This window comes from Urocitellus parryii, chromosome 2 (genome assembly GCF_045843805.1).
Source record: "Urocitellus parryii isolate mUroPar1 chromosome 2, mUroPar1.hap1, whole genome shotgun sequence".
Classification (NCBI taxonomy): domain Eukaryota; kingdom Metazoa; phylum Chordata; class Mammalia; order Rodentia; family Sciuridae; genus Urocitellus; species Urocitellus parryii.
In genome coordinates, this window is record NC_135532.1 from 86,723,453 (window position 1) to 86,742,484 (window position 19,032).

Consider the following 19,032-nt stretch of genomic DNA (forward strand, 5'->3'; position numbering starts at 1 on the left):
CGATGTTCTATAAGGAATCATTCACCCAACCACCCATGAGACTTTTGCAGATATTTTCTTGACAGACAATTTAAACCCCCATTTAGATTGTGGTGTGTATGTATGCATGAGAGCCTGTGTGTGCGTGCAAGTGCACACATACACACTCATACTTTTTTTGTTTCCTTTTCGATCTTCTAGAAGGTTACTGAAAACAGTTTGAAGTGTTTTAATTAGCCTAATATTTCTGAACCCTTCCTCATATTTATTATCCTATACACTGTGCAAAGTCAACAAATATGCTGGTTTGCCTCTGTTATAATAATTGAAACCTGTTTATACTGGATATTGTTTTTGAAGTTAAAAATAAAATTTAAAATTTCTCATTGCTTCCAGAAGCTTATACTATTTGCTATTTTTAAAGGGTTTAAATCACATCTCATTTTGGGTTCATTTGGGCTCTATGTCCTACAGTATCAATTGATACAAATTTCCTGTTCGGTTTCATGTATTCCTGATGAAGTCAACATAAGCCCAGGTACTGTATACATTCATTTTAGGAGGACCTTTGTGGAGTCAGGAGAACTGGGTTTCAGTATGGCTCTGGCACTTCCAGTCTGTAATATTGAACAAATTACTTACATCCTGTAGGGTTCCATGTTCTTGTCTATAAAATGGAGATAATACCATCTCACCTTAGTGTCATCATAGGATTCAACAAAAACAATGTAAAATTTCTTCGATGACTTCAAAGCATTGTCATGGTCCTCTTTACAGAGTAAAACTAATATCCATACACTGCTTGGAAATACATTTATTTGTAAAAGTAACTCTGTTAAGGAAAGAATGACATATGATGTTAGAAAATCAGGAAAATAAGGGAACAATGTAAAGAAGTCTAAGTTCAAGGATCTTTAAACAGCATGGCAATAATACAACAGAAGAACCACAGCAGACATAACATGTTAATATTGTACATCTTAGTTTTTCTTTGAACCATTCAATTAAGGAATTTCAAATAGAACAATTAATCAGTGTAGAGAGCATAATAAAAAATAAAAATGATGCAATACTGCTAGTCCTATCAGCTTATTTTTCTCCTCCATCTTCCAAGACATATTCTATTTTAAAATAAAGTCAATAAGAGACTCCACAAATCAGCCAATTAGATTAAACTGGAACTCCTGTTCTTACTTAATGTTTATTAAGGGCTCATCATCCAATAAAAGGTTTCCTATTAATAGGTCAAATATATAGCATCATGCTTGCCTTTATTCTACCATTGGGGATGCACAAAGTATAGCATTAACCACAAGAAAGAATGACCACCTCTTGAAACAAAGAGTAAAACTATTTGTGGGTTTCAGCAGTCCACATCATAAAAATGAAACTTGTACATTGATTTATAAATATCTACGATCCATACCAATCATCAAATTTTAAATTGATCTGAATCGAGATTACTAACAACAATTCTTATGTTTTGCATCAAACAGGCCCAATGACATCAACAAGGTACTTAAGGACATGAGGAAGACAAAGTGCTAAGACCATGTGTGCAAGCTGAAAGGATGTGTAAACATCAAGGTTGGGATATATGTTTGGCTAGATTCCCTTGTTCCTACTGTTTATGACACACAGAAGACTTGCTGTCACACACACACACACACACACACACACCATCAGATAAACCCACATTTGAACACGATTATGATTTTCTGATAAACCCCACCTACTGTCAATTGGAGTTGAACAAACAATTTCAGCCCCAGCTTTTCCTGTTTTCACATGCAACTCTGATTTACAACATGGGGTTGAGCCACGGAGGGCTTCAATTTCTGTACAAGACTAAGGTTAGATGATGACATCTGCACTTTGCCACTTGGTCATTATGCATGCCAAGGATCAGCATCTCATCTCTCTCTCTCTCTCTCTCTCTGTGTGTGTGTGTGTGTGTGTGTGTGTGTGTGTGTGCTGGGTAGTGTGGGGAGATTCATTGCTTGGTACCAGGAAAGGGACCAATGCAGGCTCAACCCACCTCCATGCCTGAAATAAGAATCTGGAGCTGACTCCCAGAAAAGGTATAATTGGTCCTTTACAGTACTCATTTCCTTGGAAAAGCAAGTGGTCTACATCTACTAAAACTCCCAGCTGACAAGAGGCTTCCCTGCCCTGTCTTCCGGAGCAGTTTACATTAAGAGGAAATCACTATAATCAAATATCTACCTCTTTCTTGCTCCTAAAACGAGGTATTTTCTTCCTAGAATTTTGCAGGGCCCACTGATACACACACTCTCTGGATACAGACACGCTCACACACACCTACACAGTGTAAACTCCCACAGCGCCCTGGCTCCCTCCTTCCAACAGTTCCTCCATCCTGCTCCTAAGAATTGCTGAATATTTTTCTCTGAACTCTCCAAGTCACCCACGTGTTTTTTCTCCCCTTTTGCTGTTCATTTTGTTTCCCGACTTGACAAAGAGAACTGGAGAACTCGAGTTGTTCTCAGGCTTGTAGCTGCAATCCGGTGACCAGGCTGTCTTATCCACTCCCTGTACCCTCTCCAGTCAGCACTGCGAGGCTGACCCCTCTTCACTCTGGGGTGAGTGGACAGATTACTGGGTGCTTTCCAGCTAGAACTCCCGCCCCACCTTCACCCTTCCTCTCCTTCACCTTAGAGTAAACGGGAATTCGCTGTTTAATCTCAATGCTAGGGTGGGACAGAAGCCTCTGGGGGAGGGGAGGTGCATGGCACAAATAACTGGAGAATGCGCCACACAGACACACAAAATCCCAATGAACAACAATGCCATACTTTCGGGGGTCTATTACACATACCTGAATCTTGCCCTCTCAAGCAAGGACAGCCATGCCCCTGTTCGTCCATTGCGCGGGAATTCAGGTAGCGCCCAGTATCCCAGTAATCCTGATGCTGGATGCAGCTGCTGGCCCTACTGGAGTCATAGCGGCCAGGGTCAGCCTTGGGCGGCGGCAAGGGTTGCGTTAGGGTGGGGCGGCAGCGGTGGCTGCAGTGGGTTCTGGGGCTAGGGTGAGGGCGGCAGTGGTGGGGGCAGGTGGTGGTGGGGCAACCAAACGCGGAACTGGGGCTGCTGAAAGGGTACTGGTGGTGCTGCTTGTGCCTCCAGAGGTGCTTGAGGGCTTTGAGTGCGGCTCCCCCGGTGCCGTCGCTGCCCATGCTGCTGCCTTCTGCCTCCATCCTGGCTCGCGGCCCCGCGCCCTGCTTCCCAGCTGGGGATCACTAGGATGGCCCAAGCGCCTCCTTGATGCTGCTGCTGCTGCTGCTGCTTCTGGAGGCGAGCAGAGGCTTGGCTCAGCTTCAGGCTAGGCTACTAAGAAGGGGCTCTGCCAGCGGGAGAGATCACTAATGCAACAGGGCTCCCTTCACAAAAATAGTGGCAGAGACGCGATCCCGTGCTCTGAAAGTCACCAAGACTGGGGAGTCTAGTGCGCGGTTTTGCCAAGGGTCGGGCCCTCCTTCCTCCCTTTCTTTCCTTCTGTCCTCGGATTGCAGGCGGCTAGAGCAGGAATTGGTAGCAGCTACAGCTGCAGAAGTAACAGTGGAAGCTTTAGCCGCCTTCTGGGTCCAAGGAACCCAAACCATGATCTCAGAGCTCCTGAAAAGTTGGACAGCTCGACCTAAAAAAAAAAAAAAAAAAAAAAAGTTGCCCTAGCTCTGACTTTCTTTAAAACCACTCAGCCAGTCAGGAATCAGACCTGTGTTCCTCCTGATCCTTCCCCTCCAGGTGCCTGCATCTCCCTCCCCCCACTGCTTTTCACTGCCTGAGATGGGAGGTTGCTCTTCACCTTGGCTTGCCTCAGTCCTCTTTGAGAAATGGAGTTTTCCTGGCTAGTTCTCAAACCTTCCAAAGAAAAAGATGTGACCTGGCAAAGTTGTCCAGAGTAATATGAGCTCCTCTCTGGGAAAAAAAAAAAAAAGGATCTGGATGAAGATTGAAGATCCAATATTTAGGAATAATTCGGTCTCTTTCCCTGACTTAGGATAAAATATTGCTGGCTATAGTGAAGGCTGGGCACCTTTACCATTACAAACCTGTGGTTATCTTCAACAGTTACTACCTTCAGAGCCTGCCTGCAATTTGCCTTCTTGCCAATTACAACAGAACACAGCTTTATTACCAAAGTGTTTCAAAACATTTTTACCATTATTATTCCACAGGAATTAGAGTCATATTTGATCCTCTAATTCCAAATTCAACCTTTATCTTCCATTAGTATCTTAATATCTTCCACTTAGTATCTTCCTGCAATCTTGAATATTTTTAAGAAACCAAGAGAATTTTAGAGAAACACATAAGCATATTTATGTATATCTTTTTAATAGAACCATATTGCTTAGAGATCAGAGTCATTTACTCACTGTTAAAATAGTTCTAGATTAGTCTTTGTGGAAGTCACCACAGTATCATCCATTATTTGACATAATATTTAGTCAGAATAATTATTCTATTCTTTGCATGCAGTCTTAACATAATTGAATATGTATATTTCATGCATATTATATGATTAATACTAAAGCACACCAGACTTGGGAACACTGTATGCCACTCTTCAGAGTGCTGAAAATCCAATGCTCTCCACATAGTGAATGTTTGGTATACATGGCATTGGGAAAAAATTCCAAAAATAAATTCTCACTTCATTCATTAATAAGAACAGTACATGGAATGTACACATGTCCTGTTCTTTATATGGCAGCAGTTCAATATAATATTGTGCAAAAGAAACTTACCATCTCTGTGTTATTTATTAATGATTGTAAATGTCTCTGTCCTTCAACATTTTGGTGTGGGCACTCTGCTCATATGTGGCCCATGCACAAAACATGAGCAAGGCTGTCTACAAGGATAAAGCCAAAATCTCCCAAGCACCAATTTTCCTGTGAAAGGCTTCAAAAGGTACTCTACCCATATAGAAAAAAAAGTATGACTACCAGCAGTGGACAAAGTATTTTCTATGCCTCAGAGTGCATTGAGTCAGCATCAACCCAAATGTGAAAGGAAAGAGAAGGAAGTGTTTTGCAGTATAAACTGCTTTGTTTTCCTTTTAATTCATTGCAATATTTACATTTGGAACCATTTCAAAGAAGTATACAACTTTCTTCTTTCCTCTGAAATGTGTGCCACCTTTGCTTCACTAGAATGATTCCAAAATCAAATTCCTAACTTCTCAAATGATAACAGTGCAAGTGATTTTTGATCCTTTTTCCAGATTAAATTGAATATTTCAAATCTAATCTGATTCTTACTCTTCTTTTAATTCATGTACACTTTCTTGTCTCCATATTCCCCATTCATTTCTAAAACAGAATATTTTAAAATAATAAATTGTTTTAGTGTATAATTACAATCAACATCTTTAAATACAAAAAAATCACTTAATATGCTCCCAACTTGAAAAGTCTTTTCAATTTCTCTTATAATCTCAGAAGATTAACAGTAAGTTTTTTGTGTGGGATATGAGGTTACAATGTGCATCCTGTCTTTTATATACAAAATAGTACTCTTATTACACATCCACAGAATCTTGTGATGTTTTAATGATATATCATTTAACCATAATATATTTATCTATACCTATATCTATATATCTATCTATATCTATATCTATATCTATATATCTATAAATATATCTATATATCTATATCTATCTATATATGTATATATGTATATATATACCACAAATGTTTAATTAAAGATAGGAGTTTGATGAATGCTATCATGTTTGGAAGAATCCTAAGTATCATTGTCATTAGTAGTTATAAACATTTACTACACATAGGAGATGTACCTGTGGAGCTTTCTGAACCTTAGACCAGTGATCCCAAATTTTGATGTTATCAGAATCAAGTGGAGAGCTACTTCAGGATACACAGGCTCAGGCTCCTGAGAGTATAGTACTTGGAGCTTTATACTTTCATCAATTTTGCAAATGATTCTGATTCACAATAAAGTTTAGGAACAGCTTACTTTCCTTAATAGTTGCTGTGACTAATAAAATCTGTATTTCTGTGGCAGAACTGCACCATCAATATTTTTAAAAACACCTTATGTGCCAGGCATGGTGGTGCACACCTGTAATCCCAGCAATTTAGGAGGTTGAGGCAGGAAGATCTCAAGTTAAAAAGCCAGCCTCAGCAAAAAGCAAGCATTAGCAACTCAGTGAGACCCCATCTCTAAATAAAATATAAAAAGGGTTGGGGATGTGGCTCAATGGTGGAGTGCCCCTGAGTTCAATCCCTGGTACAAAAAAAAACCCTATCAGACTATTTTATGTATCATTAATTACTGATGCAGCCCTATTCTCTCACTGTATGGATGCCAAAACACATGGTGCTGTTAGCTGACTTGTCCATGTGTCTCAAATACTTCCAGGTAAAATCAGCTTATAAGCCCAGCTCTTATGAAAATATATGCTTGATTTATAACTATATTTGTCTGTATGTTGAAAGAAAATCTTACATTCTTCAATGGTTGAATATTCTCAGCCTTCCTTTTAAGAACTTTTTCTTAATCTAGATATTTCCTAATTGCAGTTAAAACAGTAAAAAATGTAAAATATTCAATAGACCCATTTACTGTCTCTGATTATATGTCACATAAATTATCTATCTTTTCCCACCAATTGACCAACAAATTTTGATAAGACAACAAATTTTCAAATCCTTATGTCTGATAGTCTACAATAGGATAAGGAATTGTGATAGCTATATGAATACAAGCAACAAATACAACATGTATATCATGGCCAAGTGGACTTCCTTGAATTGTCATCCCATCAATGGACCACAGATCTTAAACTTTTATAAAGCATATGTCTGAGAGAATCTTTGTGAATTATTAGTTTGTGAATTAGTATATGGGACATCTTTCAAAGTTATCAATACTTATACAATCAGTATATTTTTATAAAAAGTGGAAAAGCAGATACATATGACCAGGGTCTTTTCCCTGAACAAATCTAAACAAGCAGTTAGTTGGTGTCATTACTATTAGACAGAGATTACATATTACCATCTTCTTCTGCCAACACATTTCAAATCTTCCCCAATGATACAATCAATCACTCAATGTGCTGCTGGGCAATTAATAAGGAAGAATATTCCTATCAATAATTATGGGAAGTCTAGCAGAAATGATGTCAATGAAAAACTAGCAGATAGTAAGCACCGTTTCTATCCAAAACAGAATAAACTGGTAAGCTGCAATAACTAAGGGTTCCTTTATCTCTGGGTGATGAAAAATTTAAATGAGACTTTAATCTGTATATATTCTATGCATCCCCAATTTTTTATTGATTCATAACTTTAAAATTAGAAAATTTTATCATCAGATTTTGTCTTACACAATGCCCAACTGTCACCTAACTAGAAATATCCAAAGAATTCAGATTTCACCCAAGTCTTCAATGTTGAATAGAAATGTTGTATAGACATTTATATAGGAAGGGCTCTTGTCAATATAGATATCTACACAGACATTAGGTGGTATGTATCATCAATATCACCACTATAATAAGTACCAATATTTAAGTTTTTATTCCATTGTTTCCAATATATTAAGCCTATGTGATATTTTCTCCAATATAAAATAAAAACCAATATAAAATTAATGTTAAACTAAGAAATGTTGCAATTGAATACATTGGTTTTCCATTAGCACACTAATGCAAATTTAACAATGTGCTAATCTCAAACTGGCTGGTGACTCAATATAATCAGAAACCAATTTTGAAATTTTCTATTGAAACTGATCTTGTCAATTCAAGTTAAAAATATTGCTTACCTACTATTCAATTTCCATGTATACTTTGGTATTTTATTCATGAATATATACCAAAAATACCATCCTTATGAAGCTTTGTTTCTTATAAGGGGATAAATATATAAGCAACTATAATTAGGGGAGAGAATGAATGAATGAACAGTACATGTTGGTATGGATATGAAGTGTCTACATGGAAACACAGATGGAAATGCTAATTCTTAAGGCTCAGAGAGTCTTCTCAGAGAGAGAGACATCTATGCTGAATTCCAAGTATAGGGTGAAATTATATTTTCTCATTGTATAAAAATGTGTGTCACTATACATGTGTGTATTCCAAGCACTGTTCATACACTATTTTTTAAATATTGCAACAATATACTGTTTTATTTGCATTTTTCCATTTTGAAAATCAGGGTGAACCTTCCAAAAGGTACTAAAAGAACTCTGCTATCCCCTTGTAGATATTGAGTACAACCAAGGTGACATCTGTGAAACACCTGATTGTCTCAACCTTAATTCATTCATTCAACCAATATCTATTGAACATTTAACACGTGTCAAATACTAAGTTCTGGCTATACAGAAGTCAATAAAGTAGGGAAAATTCCCAATTCTCTTGTTTTAATTGGAAGATATAAACACTCAAATGCATATTTAAATATGTAGATCGGGCTTTTAAGAAGCAAACTGAAGCAAATTAAGAAGTTCAAGCCTAATGTGTGGGGATGTTATTTTGTGCAGAACAGCTAAGGAAGGCTTTCCTGATAGAGCAATATTTGAACAGAAACCTGAAGGAAGCAAGTGAGCCAGTTTTCCAACATATGGGAAAATTCAGTGGAATGATACTGAGTAATAGAAAAGCAACTGTTAGCCTGGGGTGAAGTGAAGTAGAGGCTGTTTAGAAATGGTGGCAATTCAAGGAAGTCCACTTGGCCATGATATAGATGTTGGATTTCTTGCTTGTATTCCTATAGCTATCACAATTCCTTATTCTATTGTAGACTATCAGACATAAGGATTTGAAAATTTGTTGTCTTATCATTGAAATGACTACTAAAGCATGGTCAATTATATAGCTGCAATATACATGAGTAGATGTTTCAAATCCCTCAGATTTCATAGAACTTTCAAAATGATCTGTGTACCTGAAGGATAGTTATTCAGGTGCTAAGTTTCCATCTTTCAAAAGTTCCTATCTGACTTTAAGATAAGATGTTTAGGGCTGGGGATGTGGCTCAAGCGGTACCGCGCTCGCCTGGCATGCGTTCGGCTCGGGTTCGATTCTCAGCACCACATACAAACAAAGATGTTGTGTCTGCTGATAAATAATAAATATTAAAATTCTCTCTCTCTCTCCCTCTCTCACTCTCTCTTTAAAAAAATTCTTTAAAAAAGATAAGATGTTTAATTTCTAGTTGCTGATAATTAAATTTTTAAAAAGTATGCTTTGAAATGGCACTCTCAATCTCAAGATGCAAAGAGATTTCAAGTAAGAGGTTATAACTATGAAATTAGGCCCAATTACCAAAGGACAATACATAGAAGGATCTTTGGATCCTCAATATGAAGAAGATTTAATCTTTCACTTTGAGATGCTGAAAAGTAACATGGTAGGTGTTTATATGGCAATATGTAAGTGTACTTCATTCATTTTAGAAAATGTAAATTTAAAGTAACAATTTGTATTTTTAAAACCCTCTATTAAATTCAGTGGCATTCTATAATTAAGAAAATTTTTAAAGATAGAATAATTTGAGCAGTAACTCCATTTTATGATCAAAGGAGGAAACTAAGCTCAAAGGGGCCAATACTTATCTAAGGTCAGACATTTGTTTATTGTCCAAGCCTGGACTTGAACCCTGGCCAAGCTGGACCCAAAATCTGTAAACTTGTCTGATGAAATCACAAAAGGGAGAAACTAAAAATAGATCTTTTGAAAATGAAGTGTCAATAGATGGGATATTTAATAATATCCATAGATGGGTAGTTTAATATTTCAACAAATATTATTTTAACTCTCTAATCCCGTACATAACCACCTATCCACTGATATTATTAGAGTATTATGACATTCACACAGGGAGGGTTTCTTGTTTAAAATATTCAAAAGCACAAATAGTAACAATTTCATAAACCAAACTATACTACCATTTAGATCTTCACTCATCAAAAGTGAGACCAAGAGAGTTAGAGAACAAGTCAAATTTGGAGAAAGTACTGCAACGAATGTAATTTTCAAAGAACCATTTCAAAATAAATTAAATGTTCCTATAAATCACTAAGAAAAAAGTAGAAAATTTGGAAAAAATACATGAAAAGAAATTCCACAGGAGAGGAAATCAAAATGGTTGTTAAACATAAGAAAAAAATAGATTAATCTCATTAGTAATAAGAGATGGGTGCAAAAACCACAGCAAGAGAGCATTTTATATCTAGTATGTCAGCCATAAAGGCTGGTGATACCATTGGAAAAGATGCTGACAAGGGAAGTACACACTTCAGGTGGAAAATGATTTGCTGATATCTGGTCAAGGTTAACATTCACATGTTTGATTCACAATTCTACTCTTGGGTGCACAGCAGAAAAAATATCTTAACATCCAAACACACAGGTACAGACATTTCAAGTGCAGACAAATGTTTATCAAGAAAAAATATCAATGTAAATGTTATATCATGCAGCCATAAATGACTGCACAGAGCAACCTGGATGAATCTTACGTGAATCTTATAAAGCTCAAAAAATAAGGAAACTGTAAGAAAAAAAAATAAAACACTCCAAGGAAAACAAAATAATACATTTTAGGTACAGTGCTCCTGAAACTAATGTGTATAAAGATCACTTGGGTTCTAAACAAATGCAGATTCTGTTTCAGTAGTTATGGGGAAGAATGGATTCAAGGATTCTAAGAAGTTCTCTGATGATGTCAATGCTACAAGCCTGGGAAGCATACTTAAAAGAAAAAGTTTTAGAGTACATACACATATGTGGTTTTGTAAATACTATTTAAGAATTGAAAGGTCACATGGTTCACAAAATTTCAGATGGTGGTTACCTGGTGAATGGAGAAGGATAAGATGGTGCATGAGAAAATGTAGATGTTCAGAGAAAGAGACAATAAATGAAGGCATTGCAGATCAAAAATTATATTATCTGTAACTACATCTGTGTTATAGATAATTGCAAATATTAGGTATTGAATAGTAAAAAAAAAACTCACAGAGGCTATAGTAAAAACATCACAGGGCAAAGAAGCATATCATCACCAACAGAACAGATAAAAATGAGAGAGATAGGAAGAAGCAGCACACAAATGTAACTGAATATTCCATCATTAGAAGAGAAAGCTTTAGGGCATTGTAAGCACTCCATGTTGGTAACCCCAAATTAAACTTCTGGGCAAAGGTTTCAAATTGTAGAATAAACAAAGTGGGGAATCCAAACAGAACTCAAGCTTAAAAATAAGTACTGAACCTCTTTAAAATAGAGCTCATCTTCCTCTCAAAGTTTAGTTCTTAAAGTAACACTAAATTTAGGTAAAAATTTTTATAAAAAGATTAGTTGCTCTAAAATGCAAGGAGAACCTTTTCCATTTACTGATTCCCCCATCTGAGCACACGTATATACTTACATCTCCTCTAGTCCTCCAAAATTATATTTCTTAGGGTCAGAAAGTGGTTTCATTTATCAAATGTCTTTCATTAAAATGTAATATTTCTTATTATCTAACACTTTAGCTATTAGCAAACACCACAGCAGGGATTTCTAACAACTAGCAAAGATTCAAGATAGTTGCCTAAGGATCAGGAAATTAAGTTGGCAGAGAAGAGATAAGAATTAAGTTAATGATAGAAGATGGATAGTGACAGAGAAAATTTTCTAGTTTCTAATATCACCTCAGGTTTTCTGAATGGTTCTGATGTTTAAAAGTTTTCCAAAAACCTGGAAAGGAGGCACTTGGGCAAGGTCAAAAGGTATGAAATGTGGGGTACTTAGATTCTAATGATAACAAATGTTTATTGAATTTACATGACACAGGAATTGTTCTGCTTTTTAAGAATTAGTTTATTACTATCTTCATTGCCCAAATAAAGACACTGAAGCACCAAGAAGCTAGTACCTTGTCAGAGGGAATACAGCATCGGCAAATCAGGTTTGCAGTTCAGACAAATATTTACAAAGCTCAAACACCAGACCTATGCTTCCTGCCTGACTCTGCAGCCCCAGAACCCAGTCTTCTCTGTACATTGTCAATTTCCTTAGGAGTGCAATGAAGTGTTCTACTCAAGAAGATGGGTTTAAGTATCAGGCAGAACTAACATGAATTCTTGAAAGTTGTGTGATATGGGGAAAGTTTTGTAACCTTGATAAGTCTTAGGTCCCCCATCTGTAAAGGATTAAATAAAGCAATCCATTTTATGCACTCAATACGAATTTGCTGCTGTTGTTATTACTAAGATTACCAGTGTAAACTCAGGTGTGTCTTTACTTCAGACTTTGTGAAAAATATTATGCTGTACTATGTGTATATATATATATATATATATATATATATATACACACACACACACATTTGTGCTGTGTATGTGTACGTAAAATAAACCACATATTTTCTTTCTACCTTCCTGAATCACATGGCTGTTTTCAATGGAATGTTGAACTCCTGGTGTCCAAACAGAAACTTTAAATAGGAGAAAGGGTGATTCTTCCCATTTTGTAGAAACAATGCTATTCTAGGATTAGCCATCCAAATTTAAATTCTTTAGCTCCAAGAGGCCTGAGAATACTTTAAGATGATTATCCAAGACCACTAAATTCAGTTCCTAATACAGTTATAGCTAGTCTTAATTGAAAGATTAAAAAAAGTCTAACTCATTATATCAAATGACTTTTCATCAAGTGATAACAAATGTGTTACTTTCCAGCAGAACCACAATTCTTTCTTAAGGTCTGAAGTAAACAAGACTTCAAAGGGGCTCCTGGCATTTATCCCCGACAAATACATGTTTGCTGTAAAAGAGATAAAATTAGTATAATTACCTGGGGCACACTCACAAATTGACTTGAATTATAGCCTACTTATTTACCTTGTTTGTGAATAAAAAAATTAATAGAGTAGTACTTCTTTAAAAGCAATGGGAAAAGGCACTATTTATTTCAGGGGGAATGTTAAATTTCCAGGTAACTCTTGAACATAATAGAAAAAAAACCAAGAATTTTAGAAGAGAAAAAATATAGAATGTACAATTAAAGATAGACTTTTTGATAGTTTTCATGTTTTTGCTTGTTTATGCAGTCTTCTTACACACTTGCTATAGTGATACAAGACTTTATTTTATTTTAATCAATGTCATTTTGTCATAGTATTTGAGGAAAGAGAATAGTATTAACGATTATTCTCTTAGAATGACACTATGATTTTAAAACAACTGAAAGATTTTTTCCCCTGCCTCAGCATATGGAAAATAGCATATTTTCTTCATGCATAAATAATAGAAGTCTCATCATTTAAACACATTAAATTGTTCAGAATGCTTTGTGGATCATGCCAAATGTAGATCTAGATTCATTTGCAAGTGGCCTTTGTACAGGTTCAAAGATGTCAAATTATTGACCAATTAAAAACCACAGATTGGATTCACTGACCCAGTTCTTCATTGATGTTGGTCAAGTAACCCATATAATGAATCAACTTAGTCAAAATGGCAGAACCAGTAGTCTCTTTGCAGTTAAAGATTTTTTTGTTTTGTTTTAATAAGTATGTCATCTATCATATTTATTAAGAGAGTGGGCTAAGAATCATTGGGAAATAAGTAACAGTGTGCCAGAAGATGACTTCAGCCCCCTTCATGTTAGCCCCAACAGAACCAAGGGGAGGTGAGTCTGTCTAAATTCATGTTGATAGTTCAAATGAAGGTAGTTTGTCCCCCTAAAGTACAAGCTCCCTGTTTGTGGCAGTAGTTGCTTTTCCCCAATCTTCCTTTGCTGTCTGTCTCTTTGTGCTTTGGATTGAAACTTCCCAGGTTCCCATCTATCTCTGCCTTTCTCCCCTCAACCCCTTCAGAAGGTGAAAGCCTTCCTTCATTCACAATGAACATTCTCTTAAAACAAAAAGGAAAATGATCATTTATACTTAACTGAAATAGATCTATACACTTTTATACACTGATCCATAACTCACTGAGGTATTTGAATTTCTTTGCCCTTTTCCTCCTTCTATTGATGGAATTAACAGCTTCAGTAATTTTAGGCAATACCATGCAAAATAAACATTTTTAGTTTCTAATACTGCTTTATACCTCACATTATCTTTGAAGGTATTCTTTGAAAATAACTCACTAACTAGAAAAAAATATTTTTATTCACATGTGTAAAGGAAGGCATGAAATGTAAGAAACCCCCAAATTATTTTAAATATGGGAGTAGATAAGTTGCTTTTTGTTATTGGTTACTGCTTAGTAAAAACCAGTGAAATCACCATGCTCAAAACTTGCATCAATCTGAGACTAAAATACTTCTTTGGATAATTATTATAATTTCTACTTAAAACTTAATTTTCCTTATAGGTGTTATCCATACTATTCCTGGTGGCTTATTGATGTAAGATAAACCCTAGCAGTAATCATCTCAAGTTTTCTTTTTCCTAGAAGATACCCCCACATGGTATAAGGTCCAAAGCAAGAATTAAGGTCCATATTCTGATAGAACTCCAGGAAAGGGAAAATATTATTTTAAAGTGGGAATGTTTCCACAAATCCAATATATAAGACTATCATAATTATGGAGATACTCCAATTATTATTAGTTGGCCTCTTAACCCAATGAAGAAGATTTAGATAATTGAGAATTTTATATCTACTTTAAAAACCTAGTGATAAAAAGAAATACAGGAAACTTGACTGTGATTTAGTTTAATCCATGATAGGGAAACCAAAAAAAAATGCAATATATTTAATTAGGAAACAAAGTGGTCACTTATTTTTTTCTGGATATTTTTTAAAAATTTACATATATTAGCATAAAGAATTCCATATTTTTTATTTTATCCTTAGTTCACATCTGACCATTATTTTAAATGAAACATTTTCAGTGAGTTAATTGGCAAGTAAGTCCAATTATACAGACAAAATATTAAGTTTGTTCGATGCATTAATAATATCATCCTAGACTATTTCTTCCTTTTGATTTCTTGTACCAGAAGATTGTTTAATATTATCAATTCTTTATTAATATCCATTACTTTCTTTTCATTCCTACTTCCAAAATTACAGTTCAAACCTTTACCACTTCGCTCCTGGATTAGTTTTTACTATTATAATTTTGTTTTATTCTAATTGCTGTCAGAGGACCATTTAAATCAAAATCACATTGATCCATGTTAATATGGAGATTATGGACCCTCTTCAGTCTTACTGAGTCAGGATCTCTGGAGTAATCAGGAATCTGCAATTTTAACCAGCTCCCTAGGTGTATTTTTAAGCACATTAAAGTCAAGAACCACTGTTATAACTACTGTCTTACTTTCTCATCTCCTTATTTTCAAGAAATTGTGCACATTTCTATCAGCTTAGTCCTTCTGACATGATGTATTTTTCCTATCTCTCATATAGAAAACCTTCAGTGATTTCCCATTATTCTCAGAATAAAGTTCCAATGTGTTAATAATCAAGGGCCCAAAAATATGTCTGAAAACTACTTTTTGAGACTTCCCACTATTTCTGAACACTGTTTCTGAATCTTTCATGCATTCAATATCCTTTTAAATACTCCTGGCACTCTCCTAGCCCTCCCCCCCAACTTGGAACACCCTCTGCTTGTTCATCAACAACCACTAAACTCCCAAGAAACAAAGCTTTGTTTTTGTATGGTACCTTTCTTGATCTTTCCTCTTTATAAACTCACGTGCTTTATTGTTCATACTATTCATATGGCACTTTATCATAGATTGGCTGTGCTGCCTCTTGAATATGTCACTTAATTTTTAATGTGAGTGTTCATTGCCTCATTGCTGCATCTTGATTGTGAAGTTCCTGTTAGAATATTGTGTATCCAACTATGCTTCTAGTATACCTGTAGACAATGAGTAAATGTTTTTTAAATGACTAGATGAATAAAACATTGTCTAAGTTTCTGTTGTTTTAACTAATTCTTTTGGCTGATACACTAGATTGTTTTTGAATTGTACATATTCTCATATGACAAAGCCAAATTCCCTTATTTTATGAGCCTATCCATCTCTGATTTTTACATACCAAAAAGCTATAGCTACATTTGTGACTACCAAAGTAATCCTGACCAGACAAAATGTCAACAAGAGACGCATCAGCTACCATGGTCTAAATACTGTATGCAGATCTTGTGTGCTGATGTAATTGGATTGAAAGCTTGAAGTCATAAGCATCAATGTGCTCATGTGATACCCAGGCACTCAATCATAAAGTGCCATTTCTCAGTTGCTGGTCTCAAACCTCAATTTTATGCTGGTAATTTGGGTTGTATGACTCCCACATCACCACAGACACTGGATTTCTTATTAGAACCCCTTTCACCCTTGATGCCTACAATAACAACTTTCTCCCTGCCTCCAGATTATTTCATGGCTAAACCACAAACTCACAATTAACAAGCAGAAGAATCCCTGGGGCAGGACTGGGGTCCACACTGCTGTTTACCAAGGACTAGACAGTGAGCCTAGTGAAAGATTAGCATAGGAGTGTTGGTTGACGATAAAGATGAACTTCTGCCTACCATAGCCTAGTGTTTACTGCATTAAACACTTTAAAGTAGTTAGAGGTATCTTAATGAGAACATATTGGACAATAACTGATAAACATTTTTTATCTGGATGACCTCTTGATTATGTCTAATTTATACAATGATGCATTGTGTGGATGTTTAAAGTTATATATGATGGCGCCATTTAATATACTTAGTTTCTTTGATCAAAACATATAGCTAATTTCTCTATTTGAATGTGTAATTGTTTTTTTATAAATTATAATTCTTTGAAGTTGTTTTAAAACTCAGTTTTGTTATCATTTAAACTTTCATTCAATATTCTCTTTCTAAAGTATTAAGGGAGGAGCCTTGGAGTTACAAAAATTATGTTCAGATCTCAATTTGCTACTACCAGTAAAAGCCTGTGTTGTTTCATTAATCTTCTAAGCTTAATTTTTTTGGTATATAACAAAAAATTTCCTAAATCAAAGAATGTGAGTGGCTTCTATTTGAAATTTGCTTAATATTTGTTATCTGATCCCAGTATTAGAAGCAAAATTAAAGAAAAGAAGAACCTGGTACTTAGTAGGTACTCAAAAATCCCATTTGTTGAATAAGTATAATTAACCTGATTTTCTGGTAAGAATATAAATTTTTTGTATACTTTAATGTAACTCATCTTAAATAATTGATTAAATATCTTCTGGAAAAGAAAACATCAAGAGGAAGCTGAACTGGGCCTTTTCTTTCTTCTTTCAGATGCAGAAAAGCCAGACTGCACTTAGTGATGGGAGATACATATTACTGACAAACTTAAGAACACAGCATGATTGATATGTTTGTAATAGTCTAACAAAGGACCTCGGCCTATTACCCTGGTGAACTATGAAGATCAGGTCAGTTAATTTCGTATGGTGTTCATGATCCATGCTCACTTGAGTTGGAAGAGAGTCTATATTTATTGGGTTCTATATTCTCAGGCCACTGATGACTTTCAGTCATTAAAGCAAATATGGGAAATAGGGATTACATCATTCATTTATTGTAATAAATAATTATTGAGCACCAATTAACTGCCAGGAAATATCCTAGTCATTAGGGATACAGCAGTGAATAAAACAATCAAGACTTCTAAAGTAGTGAGGGGAAAACAAAACATAATAAGTATAATCCAATCATTCCAGAAATAATATAGGGAAGGGTGCTATGTGGAGAATGAAAACAATGTGCTTTACGTTTCCAAGATTTCCAGGATCCCTGCCTGGGTTTGCCTAACCCCTTTGCCACCTTTCCTCTGGGTAAAAGCTCAGCCAGCCCCTTGGATGTTTTTATTCCACACTTTGTGGCAGACAGGACTTTCCACAGGTCTGTTCCCTCCCCTGGGACACTTGGGCTCCCCACCACCAAGCTCAACCATGCACTGGATTTCTTGTGGCATGTGAGTGGAGGAGTGGATGGCTGTCATTCCCTGGCCTGGGTGCCTTGGAATTGAGGTGCCCTCCTGTGCTTCCAGTTCTATTGGCTGGATGCCAAGGACTCCCAGGTACCAGGAGAAAGAGCCAGATCCTGGCACCACAAGGAAATAAGTCTGTTGATACTAATTACTCTAATTACTCTGTGCTGCTCTCTTGAGATCTGAAATTTCTTCATGACAATAGCTACCTTTAACTTAACAGTGAGATAATTTATAATCTTATGATATCTTCAAGATAATCACAGTCTCAATTTTGAAATTCAAAATTATATTGACTAGACATGACAAATCATGTCTCCTTTATGAGATCTCAGAATAGAAAAGGGTATTAGGTAAAATCTATGGAAACCTGAATAAATCATGTGTTTTAGCCAGTTATAACGTGTCAATATTGGTCCATTACCTGTATCAAATGCACCACAGCAAATCAAAATGTTAATAAAAGAGGAAATTGCAGGGGGAAGTGACTATACCAGAAGTGTTGAATCTGCTCATTTTTTCTGTAAATCTAAAACTATTGTAAAAATAAAACCTATTAATGTACAAAGCTTCAGCTAATTTAGATGGATCAATTCTAGAGACCCACTCTACAGGATTGTGTCTGTAGTTAACAACATGAAATTGTCCACTTAGAAACTTGTCAGGAGCATTTCTCTCCTGTTAAGTATCCTTCCAACACCTACACCATGCAAGTATGCACACCAAGCCACATGGACACATGAGCCCACACAGGTGCTGCAGATGCATCTGTTACCTGGCAGTGGGGGTGGCAATGTTGTTTGGAATACCCAAACTCACCAAATTGTGGGTAATCAACATGTGCAGCACTTTGCACATCAATTTTACTAAATTAAAGCTGCTTTTAAAAATAAATTTAAACAACTGCCACCATCCAAAAACTCACATTGATTTGACACAGTCCCTTCTTACGGAGCATGAGGATCTGTTTGGGCTGGCTGTCTTCATGAGCTCAAGAGTGGAAGAGAGCAGTTTTCCTCCTGTCCTTAGGGTTCCAACCAAACTGTCTGACCCTGGGGAAGTCAGGGAAGCAGTG